Source organism: Castor canadensis, chromosome 8 (assembly GCF_047511655.1).
Source record: "Castor canadensis chromosome 8, mCasCan1.hap1v2, whole genome shotgun sequence".
Taxonomy (NCBI): domain Eukaryota; kingdom Metazoa; phylum Chordata; class Mammalia; order Rodentia; family Castoridae; genus Castor; species Castor canadensis.
In genome coordinates this window covers 83,175,958-83,196,400 of record NC_133393.1, presented here as the reverse complement: position 1 = coordinate 83,196,400, position 20,443 = coordinate 83,175,958, and positions in this window count along the sequence as shown.

The window sequence follows — 20,443 nt, the reverse complement described above, 5'->3', positions numbered from 1 at the left end:
AAAGCCAAAATTATTTACTATCAGGTCCTTTATAGAAAGCATTGCTGTCCCAAAAGACTCATGCCTTCTAGCTCATCACAGGTTTCAGGGACTCAAGTGGATGGAGTAAAGAATTTGTACTAGAGTCTTGCAGAGAATTAGTTCACATTGTGAAGGCCCTCATTAAAGAGCTGGCATTTAATCCAATAAATCCATGGAGAACCTTCAAAGTTGGTGCCAAGATCAAGGCAGTACTTTCCATTCCAGACACTTTCCATGGCACCAGTTCATAAACTAAATGAAAGGGGAATTTCAAGGTAGGGAAACCAGTGTTGAGAAATAACAGTTAAGGGCTTGAAGTAAGGAATGTCTAGGATGAGGAAGAACTGATCACTGGTGGCAGGCTGAGGACAATGCAGAGAGCATCAGACAGGCTGTGATCAAAGAAGCAGAGACAAGAAGGCTGATGCCATTAGCAGAACATAGTCATGAGACATTAGGAACCTGTGTTCATAAGACATCTGCACGACTCAGAGGATAATGCAATTTTGTCAGCAGATGTAACCAGATGAACCTGCAGGTAGACGTAATTTTGTTTTCCAATAGCATCTTTAAGACTACAATTCAGCAACTGATAGATTATGCACAGGGAGCAAAGGGGTGGACACAGGAGGTAAGTGACTTAACGGGCCTATTGAGTAAAACTGCAGGTAGAAATGCCTGAGGAATACTCCAATTCAATAACTCTCTTCCCAGTCTTTCCAAAGTACTAATTGTTTCTGCCCAGATACCTCTGGGCTCCTTACCATATTTCCTACTAGATTGAAATTAACTGGTATGATCAAAGTTATTGAGGACAGGAAATCACCATAATTTTCCAAACAAAATTAAGTGACACAATTGTTCCTACAAAATTGTGTAAGGAGATAGTCTATTATATCAATTTTTAAAGTGGTGTGAGTACATATGTTTACTACTGGAAAGGGGGAAAACCATGAAGTTAATATTTTAAAAGGAAATATATTGCAAAATGAAAATAACTTTATTACATTACTTGAACTTGACACAGAATACTATTTCCACTATTCAGAACTTATCCTCGGTCAGGCATGGTGATTCATGCCTATAATCCTAGAATCCCACCACTTGAGAGGCTGAAGCAAGAGGATGATAAATTTGAGGCCACACTGGGCTACTAGTGAGAGCTTGAAAGAAAGAAAGAAAAGAGAGAGAGAGAGAGAGAGAGAGAGAGAGAGAGAGAGAGAGGAAGGAAGGAAGGAAGGAAGGAAGGAAGGAAGGAAGGAAGGAAGGAAGGAAGGAAGGAAGGAAGGAGGAAGGGCAGAGAGGGAAGGGACAGAAGGAAGGAGGATTGGAAGGAGGAAAAAAGAGTTAGAAAGAGGAGGGTGGAGGAGGGAAGGAGGAGAGAGGGAGGTGAGGTTGATGTATTAGCAAACAACATAAGGTCCAATTTAGACTTTTAAGACTTCAGTGATGTGAACTTCAATGGAAAAAGTAGCTGATTTTTAATCTTATATTTATTTCTACTTTAGGGTAGAGAAATTTTTCTACAAGAGTGGTTTAATAGCAGCATAAATCTTTGTAACAGACATACATGGAGTTTTTAAAAATGGCAACTCACTATTGTGAAATAGTTTGCATAGCATAAATTTGGGAATAAGTCCCTAATATTTTTTGCATATATTTAATCTTATCACCTTCAGATCTTTTACGCTATTTAGTTCATCAACTTTCTGCTACAGAATTTACTTCCTTAGTACTTCTAAAAATGATGTTATATCTAAGAGTCTATAAGATAGGAAGACTTTCTGAGTTTGTTTTTGTTTTTTGTCATAAAAGCCAACAATGCCCATAGTGTGTCCAATGCTATACCAGGAGTAATGACCAGGATCAGATTAAGACTTTCAGATTCTAAGCAACTTCTTAAATCATTATTGTCACGGGAATTTTGGGGATTAAAAACATAAATACTTTAAATGAATGGAGAGAAATATCACATTAAAGAGCTAAAGAGGGAGAGAGATTTAAAAATAGGGAATATATATGGATAACAGGTAAAAATAGAGAGAGCTCTGGCTCCCTCTTGTTCTTCCTGTCCTTGCCTCTCTGGGCACTAAATCATTCACATTTGTTCTCCTTCCCCACAAGAAACTATCAATGACATTCCTTGCCTCTTGTTGCAGAGGTGGCTGTTACTCAAACACAGAGTTGTCTTTGGAGGAAAGCAGTCAGATAAAGTAAGTAAATGGTAAGTGCTAACATGATCTGTGGGAATTTGGTAGTACTTAGAAGATCATTTTATCCAGACTATTATTTCAGAGCAATGTAACACACCTAAATGGAACAAATTAATAATAGCAGAGGGGCTAAGTGCTCAAATTTATAATCAGAGGGTTTTATTCTGAATTCTGCCATGTCTTAGTTCATTTTAATGAATGAATCTCTCTAAGCCACAGACTCATAATCTATAATATAGGAATATTATATTAAATTATATTTGCATGTCACATGTAAATATATAATGTTAATACCTGCCCTTTATGATTGTTTAGAGGATAACTAGAGTAAAACAATATGGATAGTATGGTGCCTTACACATCATAAGCACACAATAAATATAAGTTATTACTAGTTTCTCTCCTCTAACAACCTCATCCAGAGTACAGTGATGAGGCAACTTGCTACTTTTGCATGGCAGAGTTTTGTCTCCAATTTTAATATTAAGCACTGAATTTGACTAAGTGCCTACCATACACCAGGTGCCTATGTACTACACCTCATTTAATCCTCAAAGAACTCCACTGAGTAAGTATTATTTTCACCTTATGAATTACAACCCTGAATTCAAAGAATTCAGTAACTTTCCCAGAGTTTCACAGATTGTAATCATTAAACCTGGAATTAAATCCAGGTTTTAATTCAAATTTCAAATTCAGAACACACACACACACTCAAACACATACACAAGCTATCAAAGACTGCCATGCCAAAAGGCCTTAAGATTGCATATGATTCTTAGGCTGTAAGGCTCAGTAAATAGAAGTATGGTGAGAGAAGACCTTTGACTGAGAGAGAGAGAAGGCTGCCAGACAAGCAGGTTTGGGAAGAAGATGGGGTGGGAAAGAATAGGAGCTCAACTTGACTGTATTAAGTTTGTGAAGTTTTTTAAACAGCCAAGTGAGAAACCAAGTGAACATCTGGGTTTTATGGGATATAGAGTTCAGGAGACCTCTTTGTGCTAAAGAAATTATTTTAAAAAGAAGGCAATCTTAGCTGTGTCAAGTCCTGTTAATACGTTGAAAAAGATGAGGACTGAGAACTGACCATTGGATTTAGCTATGTAGAGGCCACTTATGACCCTGACAAGAGCAGCTTTAATGGCATGGTGAAGGCAAAAGTCTGATGAAGAGGAAATGAAGGAAGAGAAGATTATGACAGTGAAGGCATTCATTTTGCAGCGTTTGGTGAAAAGAAAAGAAAGGGGACAGTAGCTGGAGGAGGTAAGGTCCAGACAGAGTTCGTTTGGTGTAGTTTGGTTTAAAGACTGGAGAAATGATAACATGTTGCACCCTTGGGGGAAGGATATAAAAGAGACAGGGGATATTGCCATTGTGGGACAGGGATGGAGGAAGTTGCTAGAGTGATGCCATTTAGCAAGTGATAGTAAATTGGAAAGGTTGCCTTAGTCCAGAGCACAATGGCTCTGGAACCTGGAGAGAAAGGAGTGCATCTGGCACAAATGTAGATATGAGACTAGATGTAGTCATGCCATTGCAAGGTGATCTGGATGTGTAGAAGGAAGTGAAAATCTTATAGGTACCTTCTAGAATGTCAAGAAAATTAAAAAATTTCCCCCAAAGGAGTATTGGTGTTCTGATGGCAGCTCTGTCTTAGTGCCAGAAATCTTTCTTCAGTTTTAGGTTTACTCTGGTCCTGGAGTCCATGGGCTGAAGGATCTGTGGCTACCTAGAGTCCACGTCCATCACAGGTCTATGCTCCAGATCACCCACCAGGAACTTAAAACACTGAGATGCCCTTCCTCTAAACCAGTCATCTTCTACCTGCTGAGAGTATACCTGGCTTTCCTGCCCAGTCCCTCCTCCTCAAGGTTGCACCTTTAGACCTAAAGAGTGGCCATGGAATGGCTGCTGGGCAGTGGGAAGGAAAAAAGATTAGACAAGCTATGGTGCACGCACATGTGTATGCTACCACTTTGAGCTGCAGAGCAGAGCCAAGGAGCCTCCACTTGTGTTCTTTGCATAGATAGGGGTCTAATGAAAAGTTATTCTAGATCAGGAAGATGACAAAATTTAATACTTTAGGCCATTCAGAAGGCATTATCCTTTGGAGACCGGATTCTACAGCAAAGAATGAGAGAGGGAGGAAGAGAGAGAGAGAGAGAGAGAGAGAGAGAGAGAGAGAGAGAGAGAGAGTTTGAATCAGCTAGCTTATATTCTCTGCTAAAATGCCATGGGATGAAGGAGGGCGATCCTTTGCTATGGGCTCATCAATCTCTGGAAATCCAGACTGAAGTGAAATGGCCCCCAGAGGAAAGATCAGATTTAGAGAGAGGGTAGTAGAAAAAAACAACCTTAGTACAGTTGCCAGATAAAATACAATATGCGATATTTGAAAAGCACTTAAACCAAGAAGTGTATAAACAGTTACTCACTGTTTATCTGAAATTCAAACTTAACTGAGTATCCTATATCTTTATTTACTACATTTAGTAGTCCTATCTAGGAGAGGCAGCAGATCCGCTCTGGTTCTTCCCTCCCCGTCTTAACCTACTCCACTCTACCGCCTCTCCTTTATTATCCAGCAAGTAAGAGTAAAAGACAGAAAGGCAAGCAGACACAGGAAGAGATGACGGAGTGAGAGAGAAAAGCAGAAGTGTGGAATGAGAGGGAAGAAAGGAGGAAGGAAAGTGGCAAATATAAGAACAACAGAGGGGAAGACCAGGAGTGAGAGAGGGTATAACAACTCTAAGGGTCTAAGAGAAATCCAGTATCAGTGTAGCAAGCAGAGCAATCAGGGGAAGAGTTCCCAAAGATATGGCAGGAGAGGGAGCTAAGGAGAGCTGACTAGCTACACTGTAAGTTGTGTGAATGTTTTTGTGTACATGTCCATGGTCACAGCTGTTTCCTGTTTGTGTCTAGTAATTTATTAATAACAAAGTCTACCCCAACTGCTGAAGACATAGCTCTAAACCCACAGCACCACACCATTGTGGCACTTCCCCTAACTCAGTGGGCACTATCTCACTTGAGCTATTAATGCCTACTTCTACAAAAAGACAGCTGGAAGATCTCATCTGCATACATCACTCATGAATGTGTCCTTATGTGATCAATTCTATATATTTTTTTAAATAAACTTACTTTGAAAGAGTTTTTGAATACAGTTACAAAATTAGTAGCTTCACATAGTCCCCCATCAGCTTCCCTTTTCACAAACATCTTACCTTTGTCTGGTACATTTGTCACTAACCAATGTCAATACATTATTAACTGAAGTCCATACTTTACCTTAGTTATTACCTAATGTCCTTTTCTGTTGCTCTGAGATACTCTGTATACATTTGGTCATCATGTTTCCTTAGACTCCTGTAAACAGTAACAGTTTCTCAGACTACCTTTATTTGTAATGTCCTTCACAGACTTGAAGAGTGCTTGTCAGGTATTTTGTAGAATACCCCCCAATAGGGGTTTGTCCAATGTTTTCTTTATGATTGAACAGACAGTTTTATATTTTGAGTGAAAACAACAGGGCAAAAGTGCCATTCTCACCAACATGAATTATCACCATTGGTATTGAACTTGATCACATGGCTGAGGTAGTACTTATCATGTTATTCTTTTTTCCTCCTTTAGAAGTTATTATGCACAACCCATACTTGAGGAATGTATCTCCTTAGCAGTGGAATATCTGCATAAATGATGTGCAATTTCCTGCACAGGAAATTTATATAGTCTACTCATTTACTTCATTAGTCAATTATTTCTTTATATCACTATAGACTCACTAACATTTGTTGTTTACTTGGGTTACGATTTAATACTATGTTATTTGTTTACATTGCTCCAGATTTGGCCAGTGGGAGCTCTTTTGCTTGGCCCCAACTGTCCCTTAGACTCACTCCATTGTTGTGGTTTTAAATGAAGCACTTTCTTATCTCCTGGCAAGATGCCATTAGGATCATTTTATATCCCCTGTCGCAGCGTTAGAATCAATTATTTCTCCTAGGAACTCTGGTTCTTTTCATTGGAGAGTGGTATGAGGAACCAAGATCTGAATGTTGAGTGTGTCAACTGCTCCTAGGCCTTCTCAACTGACAGACTAAGGAAACACATGTGTATGTATTAAATAGTCTGCTTATATGCATACATTTATAAGTATTTCCTTATGTGTCCATTTGTATGTGTATTTCATAATGTATTAATTCATACAGATGTCTTTAATTGTAATCCTTGATCACATGGATCATTCCAGCCTTTGCCTTCTTGCTGTCTTCCACTCTCTCCAACAGGCAGAAACCTGCCTCCCAGGCAGGTTTACTCAATTCTAGTATACATTTATAGTGATTTCAGAATAGTTAGGTTATATTACTATGAGAAATAACTTTACCAACTAGAGTATAGTGCTTATGTACAGCTCATTTGCCTTTAGTCTTAGTCTCCACCCATTCCAAAATTAGGTCAGTACCTCCTCTCTCCCAAGTCCCTGAAATATGCTTTATTCTTTTCTCACAGCCTGTATTCCATCCTGGTACCCTCTCTCCACAGCCACCCAAATGATTTCTTTTTAACTGCTACACTACCATTCACTTGTCATGTTATAAAGTTCAACAGGTTTTAACAAATACATAATGTCTTGTATTCACCATTACTGTGACATACATGATCATTACCACAATCTTAAAAATCCCTATGTTTTACCTCTTCTGAAAACCTTTCACAAATACTCATCTGTATAGGGTTCCCTTTTCCAGAACGTCTTATAAGTGGAATTATACAGTATATAGAATTTTCAGACTAGCTTCTTTTTTCTTAGCAGTATGCGTTTAAGATTCACCTTTTTATGTGGTTGATAAATCATTTTTTATGGCAGAAGAGTATTCCATTGTATGACTGTACCATAGCTTATGAATTCATCTACAGAAAAGTATAATGATTACTCTAGCTTTTAAAACACTTTCAGATTTTTGTACAGGTGAAAGTTTTCAAATCAGTTCAGTACCTACCTAGAAGCACAATTGATGAATCATAAGGTAAGACAATGTTTAGCTTTCCAATAAAATGCCAAACATTCTTCCAAAGTGGCTGCACCATTTCACATTTCCACCAGCAATGAATGAGAGATCCTGCTACTCTTTATCCTTAACCAGCAATTAGCATTGTCATTTAAAAAAATTGTAGCCATTCTACTAACTGTGTAAGACGTTATCTTATTTTTGTTTTAATTTGCAATGACAATTAATGACAAATGACTTGAGTATCTTTTCATACACTGACTTGCCATCTATATATCATCCTTGGTGGGATGACTGTTCAGACTTTTTTTTGGCGGGGCTGGGGTTCGAACTCAAGGCTTCATGCTTACAAAGCAGGAGCTGTACCACTTGAACCACACCTCTGGTCTATTTTGGTCTGGCTATTTTGGAGATGGGGTCCCATGAACTATTTGCCCAGGCTGGGCTTGAACCGTAATGCCCCTGATTTTAGCCTCCCAAATAGTTGGTTTACAGGCATGAGAGCCACCAGTGCCCAGATTTTTTTTTTAGGATTTTTGTGGGGTTTTTTGGTGGGATTGGGGTTTGAACTCAGGGCTTTGTGCTTGCAAACCAGGTACTCTGCCACTTGAGTGACACCTCCAGTCCTGTTCAGACATTTTGCTAACTTTTTTATTAAGTAAAAGTCACACAAACATTTTAAACCATTTTAAGGTATAGAATTCAGTGGCTTTTAGTACATTCCTAACACTTCAATTATCACCAATGTCTAATTCCAGAACATTTTCACTATCACCAAAAGAAACACCACACTTAATAAGCAGTTATTCTCCAGTCTGTCCTCCCTGAGCTTCTTGCAACCACTAATCTATTCCCTGTCTCTTTTCTGGACTCTCAGTATAAATGGAGTCATACAATGTGAAGGCTTTGTCTCTGGATTATTTAAGTGAGCACAGTATTCTCAAGGCTCATTCCTGTATTAGCAATTTGTTCCTTTTTTATGACTGAGTAATAAATACCACACTGACTATACCAAAATTTGTTTATCCACTCATGAACTGATGACATTTGAGTGTCCAATTATTACAGTACTATTTGTTGAAAAGGCTATTCTTTCTCCATTGAATTCACTTTACATGTTTACCAAAAATCAGTTGTATATATTTGTGCCATCTATTTTGGGGTTCTCTATGCTGTTCCTTTGATCAGTGTGCCTATTTTTCACCAATCCATGCTGCATGATTACTGTAACTTTAGAGTAAGTCTTGAAATAGAGTAATGTGAATCTTCCTATTTTGTTTGCTTTTCAGTTTTGTGTTGGCTATTTTAGGTCTAGATCTATATCTTTTGCATTATGTCTTTCCAACCATAGTGGTAGAACTGCCAAGCACGGTGGATTTTAAACTATGAAACATTAAGTACCTATGTTTGGAAAGGTAAACAAATAAGTACCAATAGTCACTTGCTGTTCAAACATGAAAAGCAACAGAAAGCTGGGCACAAGTGGCTCATGCCTATAATCCTAGCTACTGGGGAGGCTGAGATTGGGAGGATTATGGTTTGAGGCCAGCCTGGGCAAGTAGTTGGTGAGACTCCATCTCCAAAATTGCTAGAGCAAAATGGATTGGAGGTGTGGCTCAAGCTGTAGAGCATCTGCTTTGCAAGCACAAAGCCCTGAGTTCAAATCCCAAACCCACCAAAAAGAAAAAAAGCAACAGAAAGATTTGTCAAAAAAAGACATAAGAAAGGGTAAAAAAAAGTGTATGAGGCTTCCTACTCTAAACAACTATGGAAAATGTGGAGTTCTTAGCATTACCATTGTGGATCACTAGACTCTGTATGTATGACTGTCACTCAAAATATTTAATTAGATAAATGTTTGAATTGAATTTGCTGTTACTAAAACTACTTCTGTTATCAAAACAACTTATGATATATGGATCATGACAGAGATCTAACTTTACTAAAATTAACACAACATACAATGACTTCCAACTAAGTCTATGCTTTAAAAAATAGGATAACTTGAAGTTTGGGATTTTGATCTAAAAATAATGCCTGTGACAAAAATAACACAAGAGATAGCCTGTCACATTATACATTGGTTTTTCCAGTGAAGAAATTTAAAATAAATTTGTTGGTAAGATGAACGAGTACCTTATACTGATCCCTGACATCTCTGCAAAATGTGAGTTAATCTGAGAAAAATTGTTCATGACAGTACATTCTTCTAATGAACTGTAAAAATGTCTTCAACTTCAGGGACAACTCAAGGCTGCTACAGAATTAATGTTGCTGCTTTTAAATTAGTCAAAGTGCTCAGAATGATGGATTTTCAAACAAGCCAGAAAGCTCAGGAAACTTATTTTTATCACCGCTTAAAAAGAAACTTAATGCTCATTTCTTCCCTTGAGTAATGGAAAATTTAAATGTCTTCTCTTTAGTACTGTTTCAGAATTTTCAGGAAATGTTAAATATGAGAACTAAAACAGTATGATATTAAGATAATCAGTGGGGATTCCATTTGAAATAACTTGATCTCTACTTAAGGAAAACCATCTATCCAGTATATTCCTCAGGAGACACTATGGCAAAATAGCATTATATGGGCAATTATCTAGTGGTTTCATTTCCTTATTTCTCTGAAACACAGAAATTCTTTGTGTTTTTTTTCTTTGATGCTATTAAATTTTCCTATATGTGTTTTAATTTGGAAAAAAACAGTGTCAAGGTTGGTGGTCTCTAAATTAGGGCTGTTTCTTATTTTTAAATGTGTTTGGGAATGGAATGAGTCATTCTTCAATTTCCTTAAAAGAAATTAGAGGACTGGAGATATAGCTCAGTGGTTGAATGTTTGCCTACCATGCACGAGGCTCTGGGTTTGATCCCCAGTACCACACACATAAAAAAAAGAAGTTAAAATGAGTCCTTTCATCCATCCAGATTTATGGATAATAAATATCAACTTGCTTTACCTCTTTTGACACAATGTGTAAACCAACGTGAGTTATACTTTATACTCCCAGCCTGAGAGTAGATGTGGTTTTAGCAGAGGGACCTTGTTTGCCTTATTTATTCAGGGATTAGCACTTTAGGCTAAGAAAAAATTGTCTGCTTCTCATTAATAGCAGCAAGGGGAAAAGGGCTCATATCAAGATACTAAATGTATTTGAAATAAAAAATTTGAAATATAAAATGTATATGAATATAGTGTAGCCTAAATTGCACTTGACATCAAGGATTTTGCCATATTTTTATTAAGGCTCAAATTTACTCTCTAGTTGCCCACTGCTGGTGCTGCATGGTATATGATCTCTCGAAAAGCATCCCCTAAGTATTCCTGGGATGTCTCACTGGCCCTAAATTCCCACCAGATTTGTTCTATTGTACGACAAAAGGACCTTCTCCTACTGCTCCATCTAGCAAAGCAATTCTTCACTAATGCAAACTGCATAGTTGTGCATACCTAGGCATGGGCAGATGTCTCCCTCAGCTTTAAAACTCACTGCATGAGTGCAATACCAAAGACTTTGGGAACCAGTAGGTTGAAGATTGTAATGAAACAGTTCTTTTGATTTTTACTTAAAGGCATTTAATTTTCCCTCCCTGGAACCCAGAAACATGTTCAGGAGACTTGACTGAAGACGGATTGAGTAATAACCATAGGCTGAACTTGGAATCCTTATTTTCCCAGAAGAAACTATGGGAAAATCTCAGACTGAGAATCTATGCTCAATTAGAAAGAAACTTTAACAAGTTGCTGTTCTTTCTTATTAAATATATATTGTAAAAAGGGTATTATTTGAAATTTTTACTTTTTTACTTTACTTGTTACTCCTTCAGCTTTTCATCATTAAAAAGGTATCATGATTCTTCTGATGTCTGGCGTGCAAGGAACTTGAAAGGCTCCTTAAAAAGTAAAAGGCAAAACTGATTGAATTATCAACTTTTCTTAAGATTCTTCTGTGAAATAGGATCACAAGACTAACTGTTGTCCCTCATTCTACAGAGGCAGAGATTCACTGCTTATTGGTTCAGATACCCTCAGGAAGAAAACTCCAGGGGAACCAATGTTTGGGCAGCAAAACATAAACTGTAGTTGATGAACTGCTGGAGGCTCAGCAGGAGAGTTGAAAACTCCAGGGCAACCAAGTCATAGGGAAAATGTCATACTTTCACGAATTTTGTGGGAATGGGGTTTGAACTCAGGACTTCATACTTGCAAAGCAGGTGCTCTACTGCTAGAGTTACACCTTCAGTCTTCTTAAGTTTGAACTCAAAAAGGTTGATCAGATTTTCACAGTAAATACTGCAGGAAAAAAATTCCCTTGTGTTATAGCAGGTGGAAGGGGAAAGGAAACCATTTGTAATATGACAGAACATCTTGTTCTTCTTAATAGGTTCCTTAAGAGAAAATATGTCCCCAAAGCCTAATTATTAGGGTTTTATCAGAGCCAATTGACTGGAGAAGGGGAAAATAACCAACTCCAGCCTGCTGTAGCTTTCCACATGGGAGAAGAGAAATACCCAACTCCAACCCATTCTTGCCATCTTGTCCCACCACAGGAGTAGGAGAGAGGATGGAGGACTGAGAAGCACATTTGAAGTTCACAATCAAGGGGTGCAAGCTTACTAAAAGACTGAGACCTAATCAGGATTTTAAAATACTCTGCCCTGTTCAATTACATCACACTACTAGTCCTATTTATAACTGTTCTATCATCATGGTACATCAAGACAAATTATAAGGCATACTAAAAGGAAAAAACACATTTTGAAGATACATAACAAGCATAAGAACCAGATTGTAATATCTAAATAGATGTTGGAGTGGTCAGAACAAGAATTTAAAACTGTAACTAATATGCTAAGGCTGGTTAGCACTAACCAATAGGCAATCACTATGGCTCCTTTTCTTGGATCAGTGAAGGAGTGTGCAATCAACCCCAGATCTTGCTTTTCCTAGAGGTATGAAAGAGTTAGATTGCATATCTAAGGTCCCAACTTCTCCAAGTGCTATCCCAGAAACTGGCTTCCATCCTTCTTGTCTTGGAGAACTGACAAGGCCTGAAATATACTACTGTCTTGGGGGTGACAGAGAAAAAAATCAGTGGATTGAACAGGTATTCAAGCACTTGTCATAACTCCTCTCCCTGGCAAGACAAATAGACAAAACCACAAACAAATAGAAAACTATTCCATAGGAAAACCAAGTCTGAGAAATGAGTGTTGGCAATAAAAAAAGGCTTTATTCAGTGGTCAAAGAATGAAGAAGAGGGAGCTTCTCAACTATAAGAGGGTTGAGCAGTTACAGATAAAGGATAAGAATGAGTGAGTGAGATAGTTCAGTAAAAGGGAGGAACAGTCATGTATTTACTGGGAAAAGATATACTGTTGATAAGAATGTAAACTAATGAAACCACTATAGAGATCAGCATGGAGTTTCCTCAAATAACTAAAACAGATCTATATTATAACCTTGCTATACCACCCTTGTGCATATATCTGAAGGAGTGTAAATGAACATACAATATTGTCTTATTATAGACACAGCTGCATGAAAGTATACTCTGGAATGAAGCTTATAGATATTAATTAAATTAACATTGATTTTGACATATTTATTTAAACCCTTTTATTTTAAGACAAGGTCTCTTTGTGTAACCCAGGCTAGCCTGGAACTCAAGATCCTCCTATCTTTGTCTCCCAAGCACTGGGATTACAGGCATGAACCACCACATTTAGCTTTATTTCTATCTTACTAATCTTTGTTTTGTTTTAGATACAGCTTCAAATCCTTTTCAAAGTATATGGGATACTGCAGCATCACAAAAAAGTATGTGAGACATAAGCAATAAAGACTCAATTGAAGTATTCTAATAGAGGGAAAGAAAAATAACAATTAAATTGTAAACTATCCTCACAGGAAAATTGTACAATTTAATTTATGTCGCTTAACTGGCAATATCAAAAGTTGTTTTACATAACAGAAAACTAAAATACAACATGTGAACATGAACTGTAACTGTGTTATATATTCTACATGACAATATATTGACAGCATATGTGAAAAATTATTTGTATTTGTTGGGACGATGACTGTTGACTTTTCCTGCTCTATAGTTCAGTGTTAATTATTGTTTAATGTTCATAATAATTATTACAATGAAAAATTAAGAACATAATTTGCTGTACATTTATTGGAAAATGCAGAGAATTACTAGAAGGGCTAGAGAAATATGCTTGAGACTTAGAAGCTGGAAAAAAAATGTAAATTGTAGTTCAAATATGGTTCTAATATGGTAATATATCACTATTGAGAGAGAGAGTGACTTTTGTCATTTACTTCCAAATTAAATAATAACTGAGGTATCTGATCCTGTGCCTCTTCCCTAGCACTAAGGGGGGTTGCAAAAGAGAATTGTTTTATCACCAAATTATAGAGTCAGTGTAGGTACCTATCAACAGATGAATGGATAAAAAAATTAAGAAGAATGAAATTACGTTGTTTGCTGGAAGATGGAAGGAACTGGAGACCATCATGTCAAGTGAAATAAACCAGTCTCATAAAAACAAGCATTTCCAATTTTCTCTCATTTGCGGAAGCTGGGGGAAACAAAACAAAATGAAAAACCAAGGTCATGAAAGGAAAAGGGGAAACTTCTAGGGAGGTGGAAGGGGAAGGGAAAAGGGGGAGAGGGAAAAGGGAGAAGAAAGAGTAATAGAGGAGGTGAATATGACCAAAATACATTATATGTATGTATGAAAATGTCATGATGAAACCCCTTACTACATACAACTTAATATACACCAATTTTAAAACCAAATTGTTTTAATTCTTATGAGACAAGTGGACTTTGCATTCCCCCCACCAAGACCCATAGAGTTCAGATTTCAGAGGGCCAGGCATGATGAAACATGCATGTAATCCCTGCTACTCAGGAGGTAAAGGTATGAGGATCACAGTTTGAGGTAAGCTTGGGCAAAAAGTTTGCAAGACCCTATTTAAAATAAAAAGTGTGGTGGTATGCACTTGTAAACTCAGGTGGAAGCAGGAAAATCACAGTCTGAGGCCAGTCTAGGGAAAAGAGCAAGACCCTATCTGAAAAACAAAGTAAAACAAAAGGCTTGGGGTGTGGATCAAGTGTAAATCACTTGTCTAGCAAGTGCAAGGCTCTGAGTTAAAACTTAGCAGTGGCCCCCTTTAAGAAAAAAAAAAAAAAGACTTTAGGTCAAGCACCAGTGGCTCATGCCTGTAATCTTAGCTACTTGGGAGGCTAAAAATCAGGAATATTGTGGTTTGAGGCCATCCCAGGCAAATAGTTCGTGAGACTCATATCTCCAAAATAATTAGAACCAAATGGACTGCAAGTGTGATTCAAGCAATAGAGCAAGTGCAAAGCCCTAAGTTCAAACCCCAGTCCCCCACACACACACACAAAAGTTCAGATTTCGGGCACTAGAATGAATGAGAAATGACCACTATAATGGTATCTGGAGAAAAATCAAAGTGAAGTGGCCTATATTTAGGCTAATACTTGGATGATGATAAAGAATCAATTGCAAAATGCAGAGGAAAATTAGCAAACTGAACACAGCAACACATAAAATGGAGTATATGTCACGACCAAATGGGATTTATCCTAGAAATGCAAGGTGACTAGTATCAGAAAATCAATTAATATAATATACCATATCACTAGAACAAAGGACCAAAATGACATGATTGCATCACTACATGCAGGAAGAGCATCTGACAAAACCCAACACTCTTTCGTTTTTGAAAGAACAAAGATAAAAATATTCAATAAGATGTGAATAAAAGGGAAGTTCCTCAGCCTACTAAAAGACATCTATGAACACCACAGCTAATATACTTAAGAGTGAATGCTTCCTCCAATATCAAGAACAAAGCAAGAAAGTCTACTTTTACCACTTTTATTCAACATAGTACTGGAGGTTCTGGCAAGGCAACAAGACAAGAAAAAGAAAACCATCCCAACTGGAGAGGAAGAAGTAAAATGATCTTTATTTTTAAGTAAAATAACCTTGTGTGTAGAAAAATACTAAGAAATCCATTAAAAACTATTACAACGAATAAGTGAGTTCAGAAAAGTTGCAGGGTACAAAAAAAAGTTACAGAATCCAAATCAACACACAAGAATCAGTTACATGTCTGTATACTTGCAATGAGCAATCTGAAAATGAAAAAAAATAATTAAATTTGCATTAGCATTAAAAGGAATAAAATAGGAATAAACTAAGTCAGAAAACTGCAGAATCTATACGCTGGAAACTACAAAATGTTGATAAAAGAAATTAAAGGGGATCCAATCCATGGAATAGCATCTCACACTGTTTTGAAAGAATACTGTTAAAATGCTAAGGAATCCACAGATTCAGCCTGATCACTATCAAGATCCCAATTGGCTTCTTTACAGAACTTGACTAATTAATCCTAAAGTTTATATGGAAACTCCACAGGCCTAGAGAAACCAAAGAATTCTTGAAAAAGAACAAAGTTGAAGGTGCACACTTCCCAATTTCAAAACTCACCACAAAACCATAATAATGAAGATGGTAAATACTGATATAAGGATAGGTACTAAATCAGGGGACTAGCACTGAGGCTAGAAATAAATCCTCACACCCATGGTTAATTAATTTTAGGAGGTTTGCCATAACAATTCAATAGGGGAAAAGACAAGCTTTTTGACAAATAATGTAGAGACATCTGGATATTCATATGCAAAAGACTGAAACTGCATATGTATAAATTTTTACATGTATACACAAATTAATGAATCAAAGACCTAAATGTATATACTAACACTATTAAACTCATGGAAGAAAGTAAGGCATAAATCTTTGTGACCTTGGTTTACACAAGAGTTTCTCAGACATGATATCAAAGCAGAAGTTAAAAATAGAGGGCTGGTGGAATGGCTCAAGTGGTGGAATGCCTACCTACCAAGCATGAGGCCCTGAGTTCAAATCCCAGTATCACCAAAAGAAATAGAAAGAAAAGAAAAAACTGATAAATTGGGCACCATGAAAATTAAAAGCATTTGTGTTTCAAGGGATGCCACCAATATGAAGACAATACATGGAATAGGATAAAATATTTGCAAAGTGTATATCTAATAAGGGATATATTAAAATATAATAAAAGAATTATCACAATTCAATCATAAAAACATAAATAGTCCAATTAAAATGGGCAAATGACCCAAGTAGACATTTTTCCTAAGAAACAAAAGACTAAAAACCACATAAAAAAATGTTCAACATCATTAACTATCAGGGAAAGGCAAATTAAAGCCACAATGGGATACCAAGTCACATTCAATGCAAAGGCTATAACCAAAACCACAGACAAGTGTTGACAGCGTGGAGGAATTTGAACCTTCCTGTGCTGCGGGCATTAATGTCAATTGGTGCATCTGTTTGGAAAAGCAGTTTGGCAGTTCTGAAATAGGTTAGACCAGTAATTCCACTCCTAGATATAAACCCAAGAGAAATGAGAACATATGTCCACATAAAAATTTTGTTAGTGAATGTTCAAAACAGCATTATTTGGAACAGCCAAAAATGGATAAAACCTAAATGTCCATCAATGGATGAATACACGAATAAAATGTGGTAGTCATACAATAGAATATTACTCAGAAATTAAAAGAAATGAAGTGCTGCTACTTGTTACAAGAGGAATCTTGAAAGCATACTAAGTGAAAGAAGTCAGTAATGAAAGTATACATATTTTACAATTCCATTTGTATGCAATGCCCAGAATAGACAAATCCATTAGGAAAAGTTAGATTAGTGATTTAGTAATTGCCTGGAGCTGGGGAGGATTTGCCCTGCATGGGGGTGGGAAGGGTGGGGTGGTAATAACAAAAATGCTCTAAAATTGTGCTGGTGGTTGCAGAACTGTGAATATATTAAAAACCATGAAATGGGTGAATTATGTGGTGTGTGCAGTATATCTCAATATACTTATTATTCAAAAATAGAAAAGAAAAAAATCAGTTAAAGTCAGAAATTGAACTCAACAGTGCCTAGGAAAAAGTAAGTTCCTCAAACTTTTAGAATCATGGGAGCACTCTGGATTTACCCCAGGACATAGAATAGGAATTTTCAGAAAAACTTCTCTCTCTCTGAAGGGATGAATAACTATACACATCAGGATTATATTCTTCTTGGTCAGTATTTGAGGCAACTGGCATTCTCAATGTTCTGTTGTTTGCTGCATAAATTGGCACAATTTTTCAAGTTTTTAAACATGCATACCTTTAGTCTACCAAACCTACTCCAAAGGATGAAGATACAAAGATGTTCATTAGAAGGGCTGGCAGAGTGGCTCAAGCAGTAACATGAACTCAGGGCTTCACACTTGCTAGGCAAGTACTCTTACCACTTGAGCTACTCTGCCAGTCCTAATTCTTAAGCCTAGCAAGCATGAGGCCCTGAGTTCAAATCCCAGTACTGAAAACAAAAGATGTTCATTAGAGCGTTTTTAGCAATATCAAAATTTAAAATATTCTACATATATCTATAAGCAATACTTCTTAATCCTTGTTGACTCAATTATCTTCTTTTAATAATTTTTCATAACATCATCTTTTTTGTTTGTTTTTGGTGGGACTGTGGTTTGAATTCAGGGCTTCACGCTTGCAATACAGGCACTCTACTGTGTGAGCCATGCCTCCAGTCCATTTTGTTCTGGTTATTTTGAAGATGGGGTGTCTCTGCAAATTATTTGCCTGGGCTGGCCTTGAACTATGATCCTCCCAATCTCAGTCTCCCAAGTAGTTAGGATTACAGGTGTGAGCCACCAGCAGCTAGCTTGAAATATCACTTTTACAGTCCTGAAATAAAAGTCATAGATACCTACAACAAAATATACCTTAATTATAATTGAAAGAAAGATAAAAGATTTTTCAAAGGATATGAAGAAAATCCAAACAAAATATACATTTTATCATATAAATAATCTAGACACAAAACATACTCTAGAGGGCAGTACTGTCCAGTTAAGAACTTATCCATAGTAAACTGGTTAATTTATGATATATCCAAACAAAGAAATTATACCTACCTAGATTCATTGACAAAAACCAGGTTGTAAAAACAGCCAATGACATAGATAGTTCTATTTTTGTAAATATACAGGAAAATCTAAAAGGATGCCCACTGGGATGATGAGTTGATAAAAACTGTCTCTATGATAAAGTTTGGGAAGAAGTTTTGTGCATTAATATACTGATGCTCCTCAATTTTTGATGGGTTCAGGTCCCAAAGATCAAACATAATTTGAAAATATAAGTAAAAAATGTGGTTGATATACCTAACCTATCAAATATTGTAGTTTAGCAACATAGTGCACCGAAGAGTATCAATTGTTTATTCTCATGACCTCATGGCTGACTGGAAGCTGTGGCTTATTGCCACTGCTCAGCATGATGAGAACATGTCATATCACATATCACTAACCTGGTAAAAGTTCAAAATTCAAAAACTGAAGTACCAGTTCTACTGAATGGGTATGGTTTTTGCATCATCATAACTGAAAGCATCAGGTTGAGGACCAACTGTTTTTGAATTTTCTTGACTTTGGTAAAAATTAAGCTTATGGCAAGCCTCATTAGGAGAATCATAACACAGACCCTGTCAAAGCCAAACATGCAAAGGCTTTGAATAGCCCAAAATTATATGAAAAGATTCGATTCCACTAGTAGTCATAGAGATACTCATTAAAACAACAGAGTTAACATTGAATGCATATCAGATTGATGAAAATTCAACATTCATGCTTTAGTTCTGGCAAGGATTGGGGGAAAAGGCATTTTTTCCACCTTGAAATTGGAGCGTGAACTGCAGTATTTCTAGAGGTAATCTGGCATGACACTTTTGGTAACAAGTAACCAAAAACTCAAACATAAAAAGAGTTAATTATTGAGTCACACAACTGAAAATGTAGACATTTCTGGATTAAGCCTACCAAAATTATTAGTACCTAGTCCCTTTTCATATCTTAGTTCTGATTTCCTCTGAGTGAGAGTCATTCTCAGTAAGGTGTCTCTTCATGAAGAGAGCTTAACTACTTCCAGCAGTAAGTCCAGCACAGAGCAAAAGTCCTTGATCTAATTCTGAATGGCTTGAATTGAGTCATGTGGCCATCCCTGGACTACAGAACATTTTAACTAATGAGATACTACATGTATTAGTTACTTTTATCATTGCTATGACCAAATACCTCACAGAAACAACTAAAAGGAGGAACTATTATTTTGGCTCATAGTTTCAGAAGTATCAGTTCAGCACAGTGGGGAGGGTGTGATGGAGCCAAGCAGTTCACATCATGGTGACTGGAAAACAAAGAAGAGGATACAGGAAGAGATCAGGGCAAGATTTAGCTCCCAAGGACATCCCCAGTGACCTACTCCCTCCAACTGGGTCCCACGTTTTATGTCTTACCATCTTCCAACAATGCCATTATGTTACGAATCCATCAAGGGTTTCACCTGCTCATTATGTTGGAGCCCTCATGATCTAATTATCTCTGGGAACACCATAACAGACATACTCAGAGGTGTGCCTTGCTAATCTCTTAGGTATCTCTTAACACAATCAAGTTAACAATCAAAATTAACCATCACACTATATTCTCAGCCTAGTCTTGAGTCAAAGTCAAAGTCCAGTGTAGAAGACAGTGGAGGACAAATTACCATTTGTGTTCCACATAGTAAGAGCAAAAGAGAACTAATTTGCCTAAAAAAAAAAAAAAAAAACAAAAACCCAAGGGAGGTGCTGTTATCAGAAAAAGGTGCTGTTATGCAGACAGGCAAAATTAAATACATACCCTTAACAAGCAGTATCTATATGATAAAATGTACACATCTTTTGTCTCAATAATCTCACTTCTGGGAATCAATTCTATAGGAAAAATACACCCAGTTAAAAAAAGATATATGTATAAGGATAATTATTCCAGAATTATGATGGTACAAAATTGGGACAAATCTGCATTAGCTAACAATATACAAATGATTTAAAAATTATGGTACATAATATAGTTAAAAGTATAAGCTAGATAAATGAGTATCTATAATAAGCTGTTGAGTAAGAAAAAAAGTTGTAGAAAAATACCTACGGTATGATTATTGGCAAAACCAAAACCGTAAACCTGTATATGTATGTGCCTCTAAAAATACT